Source organism: Balaenoptera ricei, chromosome 7 (genome assembly GCF_028023285.1).
Source record: "Balaenoptera ricei isolate mBalRic1 chromosome 7, mBalRic1.hap2, whole genome shotgun sequence".
Classification (NCBI taxonomy): Eukaryota; Metazoa; Chordata; class Mammalia; order Artiodactyla; family Balaenopteridae; genus Balaenoptera; species Balaenoptera ricei.
This window is the reverse complement of record NC_082645.1, coordinates 50,339,039-50,362,613: the sequence shown is the minus strand read 5'-3', so window position 1 is coordinate 50,362,613 and position 23,575 is coordinate 50,339,039. Positions and strand designations below refer to the sequence as shown.

The 23,575-nt window shown below is 40.7% G+C and overlaps 1 long non-coding RNA gene and 1 pseudogene across 2 annotated transcripts in view; both read left to right on the top strand.

Moving 5' to 3' along the window:
- Positions 1-23,182, top strand: part of LOC132368507 (uncharacterized) — a 155,013-nt gene extending 131,831 nt beyond the window's left edge. Inside the window, exons 4-5 of one of the 2 annotated variants that reach the window (XR_009504114.1) lie at positions 8,726-8,822; positions 23,133-23,182. This is a non-coding gene — a long non-coding RNA (uncharacterized LOC132368507). Of the gene's footprint in view, positions 1-8,725; positions 8,823-19,434; positions 19,510-23,132 lie in introns of those variants that run through there. The other variant, XR_009504113.1, reaches the window with a different exon arrangement.
- On the top strand, positions 19,593-20,716 carry LOC132368383 (transmembrane protein 126A-like; annotated as a pseudogene).
- Positions 23,183-23,575: the final 393 nt, after the last annotated feature.

Below are 23,575 nucleotides of genomic sequence, written 5' to 3'. Positions count from 1 at the left end.
GTTAGTTAATATTATCATTGTTTTGTATTTTGTATCTGAAGTTAATTTAGATTTACAAACATGTTTACCAGCTTCTTTTCCTCATCATTATTTCCTGCATCCACTCTTTTCTTCTAGAGTTACTATTATTCTTGCTGAATGTTATTTAGCAATTTTTTTCAGTAAGCTTCTACGGGTAATAAACTCTTTCAGTCTTTATATTTATTTCTCTTCATTTGACAGAGTTTAATTGATAGATAGTAATTTTCCTTTACCACTTTGAAAATATTACTACTTCATTGCACTCCAGCAGCTCTTGTCACCAGTGAGACATCTCCTGTCCGTCTATGTTTTCTCTATGCACTCATGGAATGACATTTTGAACCCCTCTGCTTGTGACGGTTCTAAAGCCCCAGCCCCTATTAAGTTCTATATCCGTTAAGGGTATAAACTATGAGCTGCTTTGGTTTAAGCTCCTATTCAATTCTCTGACTTTGGCTCCTTTTTTCATGCTCAGAGATTTCACACTCTGAATTTGAAATTTGACTGTGTAACCAAATTTTGTCTTTTGTTTAATTTTTTCATAAAGGAGAGTCCTTCTCCGTCACTTTAGTCTGCCATATTGACTTGACAATCTTAGTGATCTGCTTATTACTGCTACATCCCATAGTCTGTGGAGGTGCCAACCTGACAGGATGGTCTTGGCTCTAATGTCTGCAAGTTAGAGTCATGGAGAATTAATGCTAAAGATCTAAGACTCAGGGTACATAGACTTGCCAAGGACACTCATGATACCCCGCACCCCCATGTTCTGTGCTCAGCCTCTTACTCCTGTGCTCCCTTCACCTTGGCAGTCTGCTCTCTTAGACAGAATTCCATTTCACATGCTCCGAGTCTGGCATTCCTATCACGGGCTCTACACTGGGTCCCTGGGACATGTTGTTTGACCCAATGCTGGGCAGTAGTGTATTTATATCCCAGCTGTAGCCCTCTCTGTGCTGCCATAGGCTGCTTGAAGTTTATCAGATGAGTCTGGTTCCAGTCTACTAAGCCTTCTATATTCAAGGACCTGACATCTCTGAGAGGACCTGTTGAAGCCCCCAGCTCTAGTCCTGGAGAGAAGTGTCAGCAACTCCTTTATCTGGGGAAGCAGAGGGTGATAGGGCCTCACAGCTCAGCTTTTGTCCGAGAAAACCTCCTCGCAAAATTCCCTCTCTCTACTCTTTGCCCTTTCATAATCTTCCTATAGGCCATTAAATGAAAATTTCCGCACCACCTACTTTAACATTTTGACATGATTTCATTTCCTCATGCTCTTAATTCTCTCCTCTTTACTCATACTAACCAATACTCTGGTGTTTTATATCTGGGTTCAGGTATCTATTAGATTTTGGTACCTGTTTATTCTAGTAACAGTAACTAGTGAGTTAGTAAGGATTTCTAAAATTTTTATCATTTTCATGAGATTTTCCTTTAATCTTTGTTATTATGGAATATTTTCCTCTTCAGAAAAGTGGAGGTGTGTATGATCTGTGGCCATGTATGTGGAACATGGTAAAAAAAATTTGAGTGGAGATTTTTCTGGAAACAGAAATGACTTTTGTAGTGGTTGTAAATGTTAATCTTCACTTTGATAGATTATCTTTCACATGGTAGGCACTATGTAAATATTATTGAATAAATGAGTGAGAAAGAAGCAATTCAAAATCTGTAACACCTGCCCTTGAATTACAGAAATACTGGAAAATGTTGAAGGGATTGTTACCACTCAACTTTCAAAGAGGAACAAGAACTTTTTGGTGTGCTTTTTCTGAGTTCCAAGAGCGTTCTTTTTGGTGTTCTTAAAGCATTTTACCTGTGGTTGCTATGGTGGTTTATCTGCCATTATCCTTCCTGAATTTGTAATATTATCTTACTTTAAAATGCTTTTCAAGGATGCTTGCAGGTTACTTCGATGTGGTGGGACTGGATGAAATTTAAGGTCTCTTACAACCTAGAGATTCTGTGATTTCTTTCAGAATTCTGACATCATCTATTCTCTTCTCACTAGTGGTCCAGCAGAGGTTCGTTATGCAGGGCAGAGCTTGTGAGCCCGTGGAGGGATTACTTACCCAGACATCTTCACTGGCAATGGTATACTGCCATATGGCTAAGCATAGCATACAGGTGTCACAGAGGAAATCTTCCAGAAGCTGTTATGGCTTCACAAAGCCAGTTCCCAACTTGCTTTGGAAAACTGTGTACTTCATAAGGAAAGTTAGATTTTTGTCTGCTTGTGTTAAGGAACATGAATTATTTAGAATGATATGGGATATATTTACATGAAGGAACATTTTGTTTCTTTTTAGCATTAAGCATAGTAGTATATTGAAGAAAATATCAGGTATAGGCTTTTATATTTTAAAAATTACAGTTGTGTCTGTTGGTAGCCATGGGGGATTGGTTCTAGGAGCCCCCATGGATGCTCAAGTTCCTTATAAAAGATGGCATATTATTTACATATAACCTACACACATCCTGCCGTATACTTAAACTCATCTCTAGATTGCTTATAGTACCTAATATGGTGTAAGTGCTATGTAAACTGTTGTAAATACAATGTAAATGCTATGTAAATAGTTGCTGGTGTAGCAGAAGTTTTGCTTTCTGGAACTTTCTGGGTTTTTTTCCCCGAATATTTTTTATTTTTGGTTGGTTGAATCTGGATGTGGAAACTGTGGATGCAGAGGGCCGACTGTATTCTCCCTGAGAGTTGACATTTTTGACCCAAATTTGCTACAGCTTTCCATCTGTCTGCATATGGAAAAAAACACATGATAGTAATAGGACTTTTGAGTTCCATTGGTTAACTAATCAGTGACTGCGTATCAACTTGAGTTCTTTGTGACTAATTTTCTCTATAATGAGGAGTGAGCTTTCTGTCCCACAAAGCTCTACGTATTATTTAGTGATAAAACGGGTTTTAAAAGGACAATGTGTTTGAAGATAAGATAATACTAAGAGGTATTATCTTTTCTCTTAGCTTCTATACATGTTTAAATACCTGTGATTGAATTCAGTACATAGGAAATAGGAATATGTACACCCACATTCTAAATGATTGAGAAATAATTTGATAAACAAGACCATATTTAGCAAGCATTTTAATTTGAGGAAGAAACTGAACAAAGAAAATAAAAAGAACACCAATAATGCTGAATTTCAGTGAACTGTATTTATTAGCATCTATATTGTTCTGCCAGTTAATATAGAGATAATATCTTGTATTCTACAGAATAACTGTTATCTGTTTCCATTTATGAATACATTCTACAAATATCATTCTGAATTCCTCAAAGCAGAGAGCGTTGATGCCAAATGATTGACGGCACTAACCTTACCAGATCTATATGTATGTATACATATGGATGGATAAATGTATTTGGTTGTGGTACGTCTGAGACTGTTTGGCTGCTGGGAATCAACAGTGAGTTGTAATGTGTACACATTCGAATATAACTAGTAGAAATAAGATGGGTTGAAGTGAAAACTATTAAAAAGAAAATCTCCTGGAATGAATTATGTTATGTAGTCCGGTAGAAGCAATTGAATAGATTGTGGCTTCTGAGAAAAATACAATAGAAATACTACAAGGAGATCCTCCCAAGGACATTTTAGTGACCTATGGCATGGAAGAGCTCACTATAAACAGACCTGCCAAGTAGCCTCTTCAACTTATGGTTCATATTTTCATAAGAAAGAGCCAGCTAGCTAGTCAAAAAAGGGTGGCAGTAATTGCATTCTCTGTCAGTGTGAGAATAAGAAAATGAAAAATAGGATAACTTAAGGAAGGCAGAGCTCACTTTGCACATTCTGAAACCTCTTAGTTTGAAGTCAAAACTAAACATCTCGTTTCCTTTGGAAGCCAGAAACAAGCTTTTTTTTTTTTTTTTCCTTTATAAAAGAGCATTATCTCCTTTAAAGAAAAATAAAGCAATGCTGTTTATGTGTTTAATGCTTAAAAAAAGAAAGACAGGCAGTCACCAGAATGATGGGACAATGGGTAAAGAGCAGACCCAAAGATTTCCTTCCCTCTCTGGGCCTCCACCCCGCAGGTTTCCCCAGAAAGAATGCAGACGCCAATCAGAGCTGGGAGGGTGGAGCTCTGGAAAGCTATCTTCTGCTCTTTCAGAGTTTGGATCCCAGGAGTTTGATTGGCAGCCCCACTCTGGCCCACTGGCTATTTCTGGAAAGACTCCAGGAACCTCTTTAAGTCGCATTATTCACCAGCGAAAGATCTTGACAAGAAATCTTTCCTTGACCTGGGGACGGGGTGTAGAACCAGGAGCGAATTATCTGTAGGAACACAGACATTTCTGCCTGCCCCAGTGCCCCTTTCCTGAGAGGTGCTGTGATTGGAATCCCAGCCACATTTTGGGGCCAAGCCCTAGTGATTCACCTGCCACCTCTGGGAAGAACATGGCCCAGTCTCCTCCCAGCACGGCCTGTTTATTCCAGAAGGAGCCACCATGTCTTCCTGGTTCAGCCAACCTTCCCTTACAAATCTACAAATCTGTTCTGTTTGGAGGAAAGCATTCTAGGCAGGCAAGGGACAAGAAAAATCACTGAGATTCTTGCTTCTCCGCACGGGGCTAAAAGTCTTCAACTGGCAGCAGGAGAATCACCACTCCCAGCCTGGAGGGTTTTGCTCAGGTTGATTGTCAAATGCGTGGGTGAAAAATAAAGTCATCTTACATGGTTTTTAAACCTCAGTAAAGTTTGTTATTTAAATACTAATGATGTTACTTCATTGCTGTCTAAATAGAGTGACCGTAATTGAGATATTGTTAGCTGTCCTCATAAATATAGGGTTTAAGTATCTATCTTGGATGAGGAAGGAAATGGGGTTTTTGTTTCCCAGAAGGAAGATGGGGATGCAGTGAGGGGCAGTAGGAAAAACACTGGCCTTGGAGGTTGGTTTGGGTTTGAGAATAGACCCAGCCACACCTGGGCTGTTTGGCTTTGGCCAAGTTACTTTCTGAGTAAACTTCCTGAACTCCATCCCTTCCTCTGTAAAATGGGGCTAATAGTACCTACGTCATAGGGTTGCTGTGAAGTTGGAATAAATAAATCACCTACGACAGGACCTGGTACATAGAAACTGGTCAAGAAATTGTGACTAAATACTATTAAGGTGGAAGACATAAAAGCATTAAAAATACAAGGATTTAAATATCAACAGGTGTTATCAGGGCTATGAGATTATGAGAAACTTTCTATTTTCTTCTTTATTAAAAAACAAACAAGATCAATGAAGTTTACGACACTGATTTTCTACATGTAGTGCATCTGTATTTATCTTTGTCTATCCCTCTGTCTCTCTACCATGCATATATAGATTTGAATGCATGCATTATTTGGGCTGAAATGAGTGCTTCTCTGGAGATCTAACTGGAACACCAGCAATGACACTCCTGCATGCAGAGGGGGCACTGGTATGGGCTTCAGGGATCTTGAGGCTGGTTGGGGTATTCCCTCCAAGTTAGCTGAGGAGCTTTTGGCTTGGTTCAGGTTTTTCCTTCATAAAACGCTGCGATCGGAGGGCATAATTATGAAAGTATGTGCTCTGACGTGATGTGATTCTATTCGAGAGAACAAACAATCGCTTCTACCTCGCTTCCAAATCCTACTCTCGAGTCCCTGGGTGGAGGGAGAATGTATACTTTGGACTGAGTTTCACATGGAGAAAATTATTCCTTGCAAATTTCCTGTCTCCAGGCTGATGGGAAAGGAAGAGGAAGATCTTGTAGTGTTACTCTGAAGTTTCTGATTCTCAGGGTCGTTCATAATCACACAGCTGTAACTGTAGGTATTTGGTCAATGAGTCTCCACATCGATGTCTACCTGGGTAAGGTTGGTTCTGCCCGCTTTGTTAAGTGGATGCCTGCTCTGCTCTTTCACTGAACTAATAAATCATGAATACTTTCCTTAGCCGTTTAAAAGTCATTTCCTCTCATTTTCCCTGGGCACCAGACGCAATCTTGTGTGTGTGTGTGTGTGTGTGTGTGCGCGTGTGTGTGTTTTGATTGCTGCCTTCAAAAATAGCATATGATAGCAAACAACTGCTTAGAGATTTTCAAGCCAAAATTTATCAACAACCTAAACTCTAGCAGTGTATTCATCAAAAGGCAAAGATGTATACCTTGTATTACTTGACCTTTCCAAACCACCTGCTTCTTATTATATCTTTTATTTCATATTCAACTTCTTATTTGAAATTCAAACATCTTATTACAATCATGTGTGTGCTCTCTGAACTAAAGTGGAACATTCTAAAAACTGGTGTTTCACGTATAAAAATTGCCTTGACAATAATTCATCTATTCAACAAATATTTATTGAGTGCCAAGTGTAACAGAGTTTTCTAGATCTTGGGGAAATATCAGTGAGTAAGGGAGAGGATAATGTCTGCCCTCATGGAGCTTAGAATTTGTGTGTCTGTGGGAGGGAAGGGAGGGAGACCAACAGACAACAAATAACTAACATTGTATATTAGGCTGTGATGGGTGTCATGGAGAAAAACCAGGGCAAGAGGTTGGCAAGTTCCAAGAGTGTATGCGTGTCTTGCAGGGAAGGGGTTCAAATTTAATTAAGATTATCAGGCGAGACCCTGCTGTCAGGGTGACTTTCGAATAAAGATCTGAAGGAGGTAAGGGAGTGATCCTGAGGGTAGCTGGTGAAAAAGCCTCCTACTGAGAAGGGCAGGCAAGTGCAAAGACCCCAGGGCCGGAGCTGCCTGGCCCGTTTGGGGAACAATGAAGCCCTCCATGTGGAATGGCATAAGTTAGGTAGGAGATAAGTTCGGAGAGCAAAGATAGCCAGGTTAGAAATACACAAGTATTCTAAAGAGGAGGAAATGACCAATTAGTATGATTATTGGGTACAGGGGCAACAGACAAAACAGTTGAAAAACTCCTGCTCCTGGACTTGACGTTCCAGTGAGGGGAGACAGTGAAAAAAACAAAAAAGTGAATTGGATAGTATGCTAGAAGGTGATCAGTGCAACGGGAAAGCAATGGACCGGGAATGCTGGCGTGGGGTGCGTGAGTGGTTAGTTACCTAAAACACTGTTCCTGAGAACAATCTTAGACTGTAAACTTCTCAAGACTGGAGCCTACACTGCTGGTTCTTTTATGTATTATCCAATTCTGAGCACGTCATGGGTAACTAATATAAAAATCATTACAAATGATCCTGCTAAATAATATTCATTCAACAGACATGTTTTGGTTACGTTCTGCATACCAGGGACTGTAATAGGTGAGTAAAAAGAGACATCGCCTGGCTTCATGGAGTTTACAGTTTGATGGTGGGGATAACATCAAGCAAATAACCACATAAATATACGTAACATTGTCATATTGCAATAGTGATGGTGCTATAAACAGAGGCATTCGATTTTAGGAAAGCATACAATATGGAGATGAGTGACAACACGTTATTCTGCCTTCAATATTTTAGTAGTAACATTGGCTTTCCCAAGCAAAATGGCTTTTTGTAGTGATGGTGAAATAGGAGCTAGAAATAGTGAAAATTTTTCTCATCCTGTTTAAAAATACATTGGAAACTACTCTTCTGAGAGGCAGTGATAGCGTCTCCAGAATTGCCTTGCAGAATTTGCTCAGTTGAAATCCGTCTGAACGTGATAGCTTCTTGCCAGTGTAGTTTGAACCACGTGGCAAAGATGAGTTCTAAGCTACAGCTGGGTAACCTTGAGTCATGATCAGGAAAAGGCCACGGTACGGTGGGTGCTCTTTAGGGTGAGGCCCTGAACAGGTTCTGGAATGGATGTGAGATGCTAGTCGGTGTTCCATTCTTTCTATGAGGCCAGCAAGTCTGACTCCAAGCCAATAACTCACTTTAGATAAACCTATTTTCAGCTTTGTTTGAAGGATGTGATTGTTGGTCATTCTTTACTGGCCATTACCTTAGATGGCTAGTGCTGTGGTCCAACCATTGAACCAGAAATACATTCATTCACTAGCAGCAATGATGTATTTTTCTGCATGATGCCTGTCCTTGGCGAAGGGTGCTTCAGCTGCTCCCTTCGCTGCCTCCTTGCTGTCAATTTGATAAACGGATAGGCTTCCTTCCCAGCAGGGCTGGTGTGGCTCCAAGTTGCAGGGCTGCCCTCCTCAGCCTCCTGCAGGCCGTTGTTCCTGCCTCCTGCGAGCTCACAGAGCCCACTCCGGGTGCACCGGGTCATCCCAAAAGATGCTCAGGCTGACAGTGTCAGACCAGTACAAGGAGAAGATAAAGTTTTGTTCTGTTCTGTTAAATGTCTCTGCCAAGCTCTACAAAGACATGCTGCCAGAAGAATAAAAAGAAAGTTAATTCTGTCCATTGCACAGAGCTATTTTGAAAATTTACTGCTGGCACCTTGCAACAGATGCATTTGTTTATTTTAGCTTTTCCTTCAAGCAATTTATGGAACTCAATGGTGATTCCTTCTTCATGTGTTGGATTTTTAAAAGGGAAGAAAGAGCAAAAGAGTGTATTGATGAGCACAGTTTTTAGTGGTAAAGAGAGTGAAACGGGGTATGCCACATCAAGAAGACTAAAGAAAAGTTAGCCAGAGAAAACTGGTCCTGTCCAAGCGTTTCTGCAGAATTGATAGCATGAGCTTTGGGGAACAGACACACTGTGGATGGGTGGTATTATTCTAAGTGCTTCTCTTACGTATATGCTCTTTTGTTCTCTACTTTAGGCAAAACCGTAACAGTGGTAGTTATACATTATGGAGCACATCTTCCACCGTCATTATGTCCTTCCTCCACACTCCCAGGGATGCTTCTGTGGGGAAGGTGAGGATTTTGGTCACCATTTTACAAAAGGGGAAACTGAGGCTCAGGGAGATCTAGTCCCTGGGTCTAGTTTATACAGCTAATGGTGGTAGCAGGGATTTGTTCTAGAGCCTTGTTACTTAAAGAAGGAAATAAAATGTAAGGAAAATTACAATTTAAAATTTAAAAACTTAAAAAATTTTTTAAAAGTAAGAAGTTGAGAACTTTTCCATTGTAAAAAACAGAAGGTTTTGCTACAAAAATAAAGCATATTGAAAAAGCGGGAAGATAAAGCTTAAGCTAGGCGGAAGAAGCACAGATTTTTTTTCTATCATTATTATTTTTTAAACTATATCTATGCCATATGTTATATATGTACTCTTTTGCTTGTATGTGTGTTTCATGATGACAGGAGATAACAGGTAAGGAAGAGAACAAATTGGTTTTTAATACTTACCACATCCCTGGCACTGTGGTAAGCACATGAAATAGGTACTTATGTTTTTAATATTAGACTTCTTCTATTTTAAGAATTTTCTTAACCATTATAAAAGGTAATGATACATCATCATTATAGCTAGATTTCTGTCCATTTTACGGATTTCAATACTTACCATTATTTCTTATATACCATGTATTCCATTTCCTTGGGTTATTTTTGCAGTTTCCTCTGGTTAGAGATTTCCTGTTGTGGGACTTTCTGAAATCCCTACATATTTGAAAATGTCTGTCTCTTGCTGTCACACAGCTATAGAATCTTAGAGTCACATTCTTCTTGCTTGCAAACATTACTATTTTCTAGTTTTTAGTGTTACAGATGAGATTTTTCAATATCAGTCTGATTTCTTTTTCTTTTCCAGGTGGCCTGTTGTTATTATTGTTATTTTCTGCCTGGAAGCTTGAAGAATTTTATTTTTATCCTTGGGCTTTAGAAAAATTACCAGGATATATTTAAGTTCTTGTACATTTTTTCCCCAATATTCTACCCCAGCTCTAGGCTATTTCATTAGATATTCACAATAATACTCCTGGAGGTTGTCACAATAATACTTTGGGGGTTCTTCCAAAAAGCAGAGCCTGAGACAATGACTTAGTGTGGGTAGTTGATTTTGGGAAGTTATCACAGGGAACAAGACTGAGGGTGCTGGGAAGAGTGAAATGGGGGAGGGAAAGCTAATCTCAGGGTACAGTATTGAGTTGGTTACCAACCTGGAGAACTAGGGCTCAATTTGCCTGGGTGCCTTTTGCAGAACTGTGTAGGCTCTGCCTCAGGCTTATCCACCTGAAATGGGAGAAGGAAACTACTTATCCACCAGCTTCCTTTCCCCCCCTTGGCCAAAGGTTGCTCCAGAGGGTGTTAACTTCCTTGTATTTCCTGGTTTGAGCATTTATCTCCAGAATCTGGATCTCTTAGTTGCTTTACATTTGTTAGGCTGTTTGCTGGAATTGCATGGAAGCATCAAGAGAAGCCCCAGTGAACATCCTAGATTAGAGCTGTATTCCTTCATGCCACCATTGTGTAGCAAATATCTAATTAAAAAAAAAAGATTAAAAAAATTTTTATACAATTTTTAAAGGTTACTTTCCATTTACAGTTATTACAAAATATTGGCTATATTCCTCGTGTTGCACAATACATCCTTGAGCCTCTCTTACACCTAGTAGTTTGTACCTCCCACTTCCCTACCCTTACGTGGCCCCTCCCCCTCCCCACTGGCAACCACTAGTTTGTTCTCTGTATCTGTGAGTCTGCTTCTTTTATGTTATGTTCACTAGTCTGTTGTACTTTTTAGATTCCACATATCAGTGATATCATACAGAAATACCAAGTTTCTTGATGGTAATCAGAGTCAGTTGCCCTACCAGTGTGGGCAACTTCTTTTCCATTCTTCTCTTGTTGGTCCATCCGTTTGAGAGGCCCCAAATGACAAAATACATAGTAGTCATAGCTTTAAATTCAGTGGAACTCTTTCTGCCTTTCTGTGTTCTACCCTCCATCTTCACCCCTAGTGCCAGGACTCAGGGCTTTTAACGTAGCAGAGCCTAAGGACGTAGGACAGGAAGCACATATTCTGAAAGTGGGTCACTAGGAGTGGTAATGCGAGGGGCCAAGCCTACTTCCACCCTGTTTTTCAGGCCCTTGTGTTCTAGTTACATTTCACCACATGTTGACTTCACTGCATATAGAGAATCCTGGAGGACAGCATCCAACCTTGCTGGATGTGGTCCCCAAGCTGGCTTCCTAGCTGGGCATTTAATAGGTGATTCTATCATTCTACTAGACTGGCTTCTTCAGAGTGCTGTGGGGTATTGGAGGGTCTGAGGATTCTCTCGCCACCCACTCATTTCATTTACCTTCACGGTAAAACATGTCTCTTGATCTGAGGCAATGTCATTAGGATCCTATGTTGTAAACCATACACTCTTCAAGCCCTCGGATGATGCTAGCTGAGGATCCTTGGATAGGGAAAGCAAACTCATAATCAAAGCAAGTGTAAGGATGTATTACTGCCCTTCTAGGATGTCACCCACTTGTCACCATGTAGTTGGCCTCCTTGAGGGATGTTTCTATATTGAGGCACCATATTGCAGACCTGCAGCTGGCATCTTAGGAGTTCAGTAGTGGCAGTAGTTACATCTGTCTTAGTGGGAGAGAGCCCATCCTTGCCCCCGAGGCTGCCTCATTCACGGGACTACTGTGCTAGCACTGGGGTGGCTGAGGTCAGAAGCTGACTGATGTGCACTGGACAAGTCAGCCTATTCACCAGATTTCCCAGAACCTCTCTGAACACTCTAGAATGTTCCCAGTGGCCATTAACACAGGATACAAATAACCATATATGCTTTGGTCCCTCTGCCGAAGATTCATCCATAAACCTGTTTCTCAAACTTCCTTGTCTCTAAGCCTCTAACCGTGCTCGTTTCAGGATCTTAACCAATCAGCAAAACCCTCTGTCAGCTCAGAAGTCTGTGTATATCTGTGTTTTAGGCAGTTTCTCCCTGCATACAAGGTATATAACCAAGTGTGTTGCTCAGAGTTATACCTGCTGGGAAAACTTCCCTTTTCCACTTACCTCCAAGGCCACCTTTGAGTGGGGCTGTATTGTGCATTTTCAGCTATCATAAATGCATTGCGCTCATCCATCTGTGAACCAGGCTCAAATATTTCCTCCTCTGTAAGTTGGTCACAGGGAAGCCTCCACGAGAGTGTGGGTGTAGCTGAAGGAAGGCATCAGTGCAACAGAGGAAAGTCATGAGGAAGTCGAGGCCACATGCTTATGCAACTTACTTGTGCTCTCTGGACCTGCTCAATCCAGTCCTGCATGTAATGTACTATTTACGTCATACTGTGGTTTGCTTCTCTTCCTGGATAACCTTATGACTTTGTGGATCTCATAATCCCACTCACCATAGGCAGCTCCAGGTGCTTGGTCACTCTTGATGTCCTAGTCTCTACTAGGGCTCAAAAGCATGCCAGGAGCTGCTTTCAAAATGGTGAGAAGTCCTATGTCTTCGAAGGTTTGACCTTGCTCCAGAACCCAGGGTCTGTGCTAGGACTCTTATATTGAGGCTTTTTTTTTTTTGAAAGAAAAATTTATTGTACATTTAGCATAATACAGAATAGCGTTCCCTGAGATTGGGGAACAATACAGTTATACGTGAATGCATACACATAAAGACAAAGTCAAGGATAACAGAATTGAGATCTCAAGATGGCCTTATTGTTCATCTAGCCTGATCCCCTCACTTTAAAAGAGACGTAAGTATGCTAACACATATATATGGAATCTAAGGAAAAAAAAAAAAAGTCATGAAGAACCTAGTGGCAAGACGAGAATAAAGACACAGACCTACTAGAGAATGGACTTGAGGATATGGGGAGGGGGAAGGGTAAGCTGTGACAAAGTGAGAGAGTGGCATGGACATATATACACTACCAAACGTAAAATAGATAGCTAGTGGGAAGCAGCTGCATAGCACAGGGAGATCAGCTCGGTGCTTTGTGACCACCTAGAGGGGTGGGATAGGGAGGGTGGGAGGGAGGGAGATGCAAGAAGGAAGAGATATGGGGACATATGTATATGTATAACTGATTCACTTTGTTATAAAGCAGAAACTAACACACCATTGTAAAGCAATTATACTCCAATAAAGATGTTAAAAAAAAAAAAAGAGACGTAAGACTCAGAGACTCAAAGGAGGGTATAGGAAACAAAACAACCTGGACCAGAACCTGACCCTTTGTCCAAGGTGCTTTTCCCTCCTCTACACAAAATGCATATACGCATTGATGCAGCCAGTCATTCGTTCAACAAATATTTACTTAGTGTTACGATGTGGCAGAAACTGCAAGGAATGAGATAAATATCAGGAAGAATACTTCCTGTGTAGAAAAGGAATCTCAAACTCAGTAGTCTTCAGGACTATGCAGATAAAAGTAGGCTGGGTGGATGTAAGACAGAGGAAATGGAGGTGCCCATGGCAGACCAGAGAGTGCATGCTCCTACTAAAGGCATTCACTGGCTTTGGTTTTTGATGTTTAATTTAAACGCTGTGCTGGCCCGATCAAATAGCAGAAAACATAATTGGATTTAGCCATTTGGTACCAGTTCTCAACCCCTAACTACAGTTACAGCCTTGATTTTGCTACCAGTGCTGAGATATCTGGGCTAACTCTGGTTCCTTAACATGATACAATGTATATGTAATTTAAGTATATTTGTGAAGAATTAAGTATAAATTCAGTTATTCATGAGCACTAATGGCTTCAACTAAAGCAGATCATTTTATTTTTGAACATGGCAAACAAATTCATTTACCTAGATGTCATATCTGTGTACAAGTAGATAATATTTTCACTGTTTTTTCCAGCAAGGTCATATTGAGGTTTGGCAGAGACTATATACAGCATCCTAATGCACTATCCATCTTCTAGGTCATACTGCCTGAGCATCAGGGCAGCTTGGACTGCAGTCTGGACCTGCTGTAGGGTCCCTTCCTGTTCTGGGCAGCATATACCACACCTCGGTATATGGCAGCCTTCCAGGACACCAATAAATGGTTCACAGTGTCTGACTATGTATGGTGTGTGTTGACACCAGTCTTCAAATAAGCCTGCCACGTGCAGTGCCTCTTTATTAGTGATAGGACGTGTAGGTCAACAATTTGTCATTTATATTAAAGACTTTCCCACATGTTCCAGTTCATTGGATCTTTAAAAACATCACCCATGTGGTGGGTCCTTGAAACTTTGAGGGTTTTATCGTCTACCCTCTAGCATATATGTGTCTTACCAGGACAATCCAAATACTTGCTGCCTCCTGCTCACCAGGTCCGATTACATGGCACCATCAGCGTTGTCAACCAGCAATCATGCTGGTTCTGTGCAATATCAAGACGATCAAGGTCTCTGTGGACTATATTGTGACAGAGAACAGATTTAACCTGGTCCTGGGGTAAGACAGACAATGAATACTACGGACTTTTCTACGTAACAGAAAACTGCTTTTGATCCTTATTATTTATGGGGATTGAGAAAAAATACATTTGTCTGCTCAAAAGTGCCAGAAGCTGTGATAATCTGTTCTAGGAAAATACTACATCTGGTATAGCAGTTGTGATTGTGACGACCACTTGTTTATGTTTATTTTGGTCCATTGTCATTCACCATGATCTCTGTAGTTTTTGCAGTGGCCAAATAGGTAAACTGAAGGGGGTATCCTTGCATCCTTCAAATCTTTGATAGTGGTGCTAATTTCTGAAATTCCGTCTGGGACATAATACTGCAGATTTAGGGACTTCCTCTTGTCCCTTCCAAACACTGTTGCCCTTATTCCTTTGGCCAAAGAACAAATCTTGATTGCACTACGGGAATGGGCAATAACTGCACAGATGGCCTGTGGACCCATTGGACCACTCTGGGATGGATGTGGGCCAGGAGTCCACTCATTGTCCGGCTTACCTGAGCCTTCTCTAATGAAGGGTCCAGTGGCATTTTAGATTTCTTGCTATCAGAGTCAACTCAGACCCTGTGCCTAACAGCCCCTTGAATGGTCTGGGTATTCTCCTTTCCCCGGTACATACTTATTCTGGTAACTAATTTCAGATTCCTTTGGGAATCAGGGAATATTTACTACATATAATTACAGTGGTATTTCAGGATTCTTCCTTGAGGGGACCTAGCCTCTTCATTAGTCAGTGAGCTCTGGTTCTGAGACTGAGCTCAGGGTCTGAGAATTGATTTAGATCTAGAAAATGGGTGAGTGTGTGATTTTCCCCATCCCGGTGGCTGACACCGGTTTTTTGCTTGCTGAATTTCAATTTCTGGTTATACAGACGACACAGAACTCTAGTTGGCTGCCCATCCATCTTGCTTCCATGATCTATTAACAATTCCCACAGATCCCTATGGGTTAAGACACTCTGATTGTCACTCTGGCCTTGCTGCCCATTTCAATAATGATGTCCACCCTATTTCCGTAGAGACTAAATTGCCTCTGCTATTTCAGAATCCTATCAATTCCAGTAATACCAGGGAAACCAGTTCCAATATAGTATCTCTCACCATCAGTCAGCCGCCACAGCCAAGCTTCTCCACCATGTTGTGCTTGCCTTCATCATGCATTCTTTATTGACTGAGTGGAAGAGTGTCCTTTGGGCCTCCTCAGAGCTCATAGTCAGGTGGAGGTTTCTTTGATCTAACATAAATCCATTACAACATTCCCACCTCTCTCTCGGAACCTTTTGATCCTTTTCCCAATACTCTGCCAAAGCAGTTTTATACCTGATTTACTTTGGTCAGCTCCAAGCTTCAAAGAATGATCCCAGCAGTGTATTAGGACCAATTTTTTTTTTTGTCCTTGCTAAGACATCGAACCCTATATCATGGGAGAGTGTTCCAATGTCAATAAATTCTCCCCTCTCCAGCCTTACACTCTAACCTCATATGTGAGTACACTCAAGATCTACCCCTACACTTGTTCCCTTAGTTTCTGTATTGCAATTCTTTAGCTGTGCTGTTTCTTCCCAGAGCAAGGAGCATGTATCCCCCTGTGGTGGTGCTGTGACCTAAACATTCCTAGCATTACAGCTCTGACACCACAGGACAGGAACCAATGTTCTGCTATTATATACACACTTTATTAGTATAAATCTGCTGTATTCATGTATGCACTTATAGAGCAGAGAAATAACCTTCTGATGGGTCCAGTCTAGAGCGGTGAACAGGACAGGGTCTGAACACGAGAGGAAGGAGCATATCTTATGAGGCATCTTCCTCGGATGAGGTTTTGTAGGGTCTCTTGGTCAGGGTTTCTCAACAGCAGCACTATTGGCATACGGGCTGGGCAATTCTTTCTTGCTGGGGACATCGCAGGTTGTTCACAGTGTCCCTGGCCTCTTTCTAGTAGATGCCAATGGCACCTCCCTCCCACAGCTGTGATCACCAAATCTTCCAGGTGAGAGCCACTGCTTGGATGATTGGACCCAGGCTTTTGCAGATGTCTCTTGGGTGATGGCAGGATTCCTCGGGGTGCAGGTGAGGTGAGGTGTCGTTGGTCTCTTCCTCTGCACGTGTGGTAGCTGCAGCAGTGGCTAAGAAGATATAAGCTAGGGCATAAAATATGTCTGACCCAAAGGTAGATCATATGTGCTCATTTCACAGAAGTGAACACTGAGTCTCAGAAAGGCAAAACAACTTAGGCTGATACATTTAAGTTTGATGCCCTGGGCATAAAGATGAATAAGACACAATTCCTCTCCTCAAGGAATACTCGGTCCAGCAACTGTGAAGGATTATATAATTAATCATTGCACATAAGTGTTGATGAGGTCATATAACCAGCAATTAACAAAGCTGAAAACAGAATGAGGTAAAGCTGAAAACAGAATGAGGTATATTCATGTTAGTACCATTTAGATATGCCTCAGGATTGTATTATGTTTACTGCGTGCTAGAATTTTTGCTAAATTATTTGTGTACCTGGTATCATTTAACATTCATAGAAATGTACCCAAGTAGGCAGTCTCGTTCCCATTTTTCAGATAATGAGGTGGCCCTTTTTTATACACCTTCATGTGACCTAGACACATTACGCTTAAAGAGACGCTGCTCTGTAGAGGAGGATGACCTCAGACTGATAAAATCAATGCAGACAAGCACGGAGATGCAGGCACAAGATAACGCAGCCCGTGGCGGGACACAGCAGGACCCAATGACCGTTTGCATTAGGTCCATCTTCATCCTCCAACAGTGTGACTAATTAAGATATGGGCTGATACTAAGTAGCTCAACTCTTTTTAACAGTGGCTTGTGAAACTGTGGAAACTATCTAAAAATATAGAACTACTGTGAGAGAAATAATGTTGTTACAAGGGAATTGATAACCCAGGATAATGGGAAGGGGAAGAAATAGCAAGTTGGAGCTAATTACCAGGGAAAGCCCCCTGACACTGAGAATGGTGGGCCAGGATAACGGTCTCCTGAGGGGAGTGGCAGAATCACCATCAGTTAGTACATTTAAAAATAGGCAACAGAGCACCAGAAACAAGACTATTGGGAATAATCTCGCATTAGGCAGGAAGGGAGGTAATTGACTAAGTGACCTAATATTAAGAGCTTTCTTTCTCATGAATTTCTAGAATTCTAAAAAAAATAAAATAAAACCTTATAGGCTGTATACAGAAATGTGGGTACCTAATGACTGGAGATGCCTAAATATAGCCCCAAATTATTCATAAATGGAAAATGAGAGCAGCCGTGCCCCAGATGAAGCATAATAGGAGGGTCAGAGGAAATGTAGGAGCTGGACAGGGAAAGTGGAGACACTGTCAAGAGTCAGATTTCTCTGAGGCAGGCACACAGGGCTGTGCCCAAGTACCCCTGGGCTGGGAGAAGACTGTATTCGTTAATTACTGAGAGGTGCCTTTTCCTTTCCTCTTTCAGTCCTACTCTCCCGTGATGTCAGATGGAGATTGCAAAGACCACCCTTTGTGGACTCCTATATCATCCACATCTTCCAAGATGGCACTCTCCTTTCCTTAAAACTGATGACTGGCATGATCTCAAAGCACTGTTTCCCAATTCAAAGTCCAAAGCTTGACTGACTCTCAGCCACTGGAGCCTTGCTAAAAATGCAGATTTCAAGATCTCACTGCGGGCCCATGGCATCTGGATGTTTGTGAACACATGAATCTGCATTTTTAAAAAATTTCCCTCGGTAGGTCTTACATGCAGCATTAAGTTGGAGAAACTCTGCCTGAGGAAGGGCAGGCTGGCTAAAGAAAAAGAAACCACAGGGAAGGGAAGTGCAGCCCAATCGTCCTCCCCTCTTTCCTCATTTGCTTTCCCTGATTTTGCTTTACTCGCAACCAAAAGAGACCTCCTTACACTTCCGTATCACTCTTGTACTTGTAGGTATGTGTTTACACACCTATAATTTATATTTTACCTACTTTCAGAAAGACGTTAATATGATTTTCTTATATTGCTAATATGCTGGTTATGATTTCTCTGCTTTGTATTTGTGGTACTGTTTTAACCCTCTAGAGGACGGGGATTAGGACTTAACCATCTTTCTATCCTTCGCCATTTTGTGGAAAAGCATAGATTCATTTTTCAATGCAACTAAGCGGATCTGTAAAAAGTAATAAAAATCAGGCTTGCATTAGAAACCCAGGGTGTGTCAGCTTTGCCAGTGTGAGAAGGCATAGTCTGGAGGCTGGACACTGAGCTTGGTGTCGAGACCTGGCTTTTGTTTCAGCTCCGTCAACCATCACGTATGAACATTTCAGCCAGTCCTGCAGCCTCCCAGTTTATCTTCCTGTAAGCAGGGATAACACTCACTTTCTCACTTCTCTCACAAAGCCGCTGAGACAGTAAGCATGATAATATCACTATTTCATATCACTTTTCACTTAGGAAAGCTAAAAACGACATCAACATTCTCCGCATCGCCATTTCACAATCTACAAACCACTGAACAGGAGTTCAGTCTGGGTTCCCCAGAGATAATTATTTTCCCTCATCCCAGAACATGCAAGATAAAACAGTAAAAAAAAACAAAGATTTCAGGAATTACATCTAGTTGAAATGTATATCAGTGGTCGGTCTTCTAATTCCCCAGATAATGCTAGATCTCGAGACAAGGAAAATAATTGACGTTGTTTAATTTTTGACATGCTACCTAATGAACAGCTAAGCCATTTTCATAGAAGGCAAAATTACAGCACTGCTGCGGGTATGCGGCTCCTATATCTAAAGTTAATTGGATTTTCCATTATGATGAGGCTTGTTTTTCAGAACTGAATCTCTCAGTCTCTTCCAAATGCTCTGAGTTGATGGTGAGACAGGAAATATATAGGGCATGGATTGGGGAGGTATCTCATGAGGTCAAAGAATCCCAAGTATACTGAAGCATTACAGTGTGCAAGCAGGAACTAGGATTTGTGTAGAATGTATGTCTTCTCAAAATGAAGTTTTTCAGGAGGGAAAATTGACTACTTGTTACTGTAGTCTCTCTCTCTCTCTCTCCTAGACAGTAATGTGTTTTAGCTCCATTAAGATATTGAGTGTTATCTGTGCAGACTGGAACAAAATAACCAGACCAACTTTTTTTTTTTTTTTTTTTCCTAGTCCAATTGATTGCTCTACAGATTACATAATTCAGCATCAGTTTGCTCTCTCCGGTGTTTTGAAACATGAAAAGAGCTTTCAAAGTGAGAGAACCAATTTGAAAAAAGCTTCAGCACCACTGTTGGGCCAGGAGACAATGGGGCTTTCCCGGTTGTGAAATGGCAACTCACACTGTCACCTTGAAAATCACAATGAACAAGGGTGCGACTGCATATATGCCAGCAACCTCAAAGAACCAGAGGGTGGGTCTCTGGGGAGGTGAACAGCCGGCCCAGTGCGCTCAGGGCCCATGAAGTGGTCGGGAGAGTCGCTTGGTCTAGGCTTCCACACAGGAAAGAACTTCTGTTTGAAGTTTTGACATTCTCTATGAAAAAAGACTACGTGTTAAGTACTTTCTGGTTGTATGACCTTATCGACAATTATGTGCAATTATTTATTACATACTATTTCACAGTTTGCTGGACTGAGAATTCCTTGAAGGAGAGTATTATGTCTTAATCACCTTGATGCCCAGTGCAGTGTATCAAACTTGTGCATCAACTTAAGTTTTTAAAATATCTATTCCTTTGTGTTAAGGGCATTCATTTGTTAAGTCTGAACCCTAAAAATACACTGAAGGAGGGCTGCACCTGGATGAGTTGAGCAAAGGTTGGCGTGAGCCCTCGCATGGCTGAAGAAGACTAGAGGAAGCAGCGAGTGCTGGGTGGAAAGAGTAAGGCTCAAGACGGAAAATCATGAACCAGACGATACTGTCAAGGAGAACTTGATATCATAACCAGGAAAATTAACCAACTTCCGGAAGCAGAAAGGAATCTGCTTGAAAATGGATCAACATATATTGGACTTAATGCTGCTCTCTGTGGCCTAATAGCAAATGGTCTTTTTTGATGCATCTTACCCGTGACACAGTCTCATATAGCTGCTGGTTTACCAATGGCAGTGATCCCATTTTTGATGGCACATGTATCTTACAAAGGTTTTGTGATTTGCATAGCGAAACCTGTACCATAACACATGGTGGATTGGTTGGTCTTGTTTTTGGTGGCCTGTACCCTGTTTTCTTGGCTATCCCTTGTGAATGGTGGCCTAACCAGGTATAACTCAGCCCTGCTACCTGAGAAAGGAAACAAATTACTGGATTAGGATGACTAAACCTGTCTTTAGAAAGATGTTATTTCCAATTTTGCTCCAGACTGGGCTTGCAGCGTACCTTGGGTCTAGACAATATAAACTACTTATAAAGGCTCTTTAGATACCTGAAGCTGGCCTAGAAATTCAGTAATTGTTAAGCACATCTGTACACAAAAATAAAGATTGTAAAAATAACCTACATCTAAGTATGAATAAACAGAGACATAATTTTAAAAAACATACCATAATTTTGTTAACCTTATTATGGTATTTCTTATGTTTTTAAGTCACAAGGAGTGGAAAAATAAAGTGACATGCACCCCTCTAGACTTCCAACAACCCTGACCACACATGGAGCTGCTGCACCAACTGACATCAATGAGGAGAGCGTCAATAACAGGCTCTTGAAGATGGGAAGAAGCTGCGAGAGACAAATTAGGGGGGCAGCTGGTGAAAGCCATGGATGGACTTAGCCAGAGTCCAAAATGTTTTAAAAGCATTTCTCCAAATATCTGTCTTTTAATGTCCTAAAAACAAAAATTTTGCCTCCGTCTATGTCAACTTTTACGTTAAACTTAAGTATTTGTTCTGCTGCTTTACGGAAGAAAGAATACGAGAACATTGCCTGGCACTTGGATAACTTAAAACAATTAAATAGCAAATTGATGAAACTATAAACCTAATTGACAGTGGGCTCCAGCCTGAGAATTGCAGTTCAATTCCAATTCTTTCATTGCAAAGCTTAGTTTCACCATGCAATAGCCACAAAACTTTTATTTAGATAGCACTTTACAGTTTATAAAGCATGCTCACACATATTATCTCAAGTACCCCCAATAGAAGAATATTACATAATGGCTAGAGGGACACATTTGGCCTTTCTTTTAAGGGGCAAAATTATCTTAGCCATATCTTTGGGGACTGATAATTCCACACTGCAGATGGAAATCTGAAGGTAGAGACAAGAACTCCAAATCCTGTGGAATCTAGAAAAAGCCAGACTAACTATATAGATGTCAAGGTATACTCTGGTACGAGTTCTGTATGTACGTATCTAATTTCAGCGAGCTCAAACAACAATTTGCCAAGGGCTGTCTGCATTCTGCGATTGTAATCTAGAAGTCAAAACTCAAAGCAAGAAAGGCAGGTGAGTTTCTACTTCCCTCACTCATCTCCTGGGTGGGTGGCACAACGATATGCCAGGTTGTATGTTCTCTCCTCCCCACATCAGGGCCCACTTAGCATTACCCAACTGCAAACCGCTACTCTCAATTTTTAGGGAAACCAAATAGTTTAAACTTCTCTGCAAAGACAATACACTACTAGAAAAGTGTTTACTGTTTCCTTGGTGGCTAGTAGATTAAAAGATACTCCCTGTCCCTTTAGCCTTGCATTTTTGGAAAGTTTCTCACTTCAGATTTGGAGAGCGACAAGGAGATCTCAATAGTTTTCAAAAGTCTCAGAAATAAGTTCTTGTAGCGACAGTACCTTTTAAGAGCCTCCATCTTGTCTTCTGCACTTTTAGAGGCGCACCCACAAGGAGGACATAACAAGTCCATTTTAACACTCTATTCCTTTTGGTCTCTAATAGGAAGTTAAATTTAGAATATTAAATCCCATTTTTTTCTTCAAGGAGTTTTATGGGTTCAGGTGTTATATTTAAGTCTTTAATCCATTTTGAGTTTATTTTTGTATATGGTGTGAGAAAATGGTCTAGTTTCATTCCTTTACATGTAGCTGTCCTGTTTTCCCAACACCACTTATATATTACATCTTCTTTATCCATTCATCTGTTGATGGGCACTTGCGTTGCTTCTATATCTTGGCTATTGTAAATAATGCTGCTATTAACATTGGAGTGCATGCATAATTTTGAATCAGTGTTTTCATTTTTCCTCAGATATACACCCAGGAGTGGAATTGCTGGATCACATAGTAGTTCTATTTCTTAGTTTTTTGAGGAACTTCCATGATAAATAGATAAAGAAGATGTCACATATATACATACACACACACACACGTGTGTGTGTGTGTGTAATGGAATACTACTCAGCCAAAGGAAAAAAAAAAGGATGAAATTTTACCATTTGCAACATGAATGGACCTTGGAGGGCACTATGCTTAGTGAAATAAGTCAGACAGAGAAAGACAAATACTGTATGTTATCACTTACATGTGGACTCTAAAAAGTAAAATAAATGAATGAATATAACAAAACAGAAACAGGCCCATCAATATAGAGAACAAACTAGTGTTTGCCATGGGGGAGGGGCGTTGGGGAATGGAGAAAATAGGTAAAGGGGATTAACAGGTAAAAACTACCAGTTATAAGATAAATAAGTCACGAGGATGTAATGTACAACAGAGGGAATACAGTCAATAATATTATAAGAACTTTGGTGTGTAATCTATAGAAATATCGGATAACCATGTTGTACACCTGAGGGTAATATAATATTGTAAGTCAACTATACTTCAATAAAAATATTAAATCCCCTCTATGTACTCAAATTTTTGAGAAGTAAATTCAAGATCGCAGCATTAATGAGTCTGTTTTCCTCCCTTAGGTACCCAGATGTTGAACCTGGGCTGCTTGCAGTCCTACTTTAAATATTCGCTCCTTGAGTTTTTCTCACTCCTTTCTTATCTGTGATCTCACTGCCCTGTCTTAGCCTTCTCACGTATCTGCTCTGGTCCTGGATTGTCTTTCTCAGCCCTGGTTTTACTTCCAGATCATCAGGCATTCTCTCAAATCTTACTAAAATGCCATGTCATATTTCAATCACTTCCAGAAAGCCTTTCAACTAATCAAAAGGGAGAGGTTTTTTTTGTTCAAACCACACAACTTTTAAAATACATACCTGTCACTGTTCCTGCCTACTTTGTTTTGGTGTAATGGAAATAGTGTACATGGGCCTAATTTTTATCTTTTTCATTAATAAAACTGATTCAATTACCATTGCTTTTCCCACCCTCAGTGGGTCTACATGAAGTAAATATCTTTTTGCAG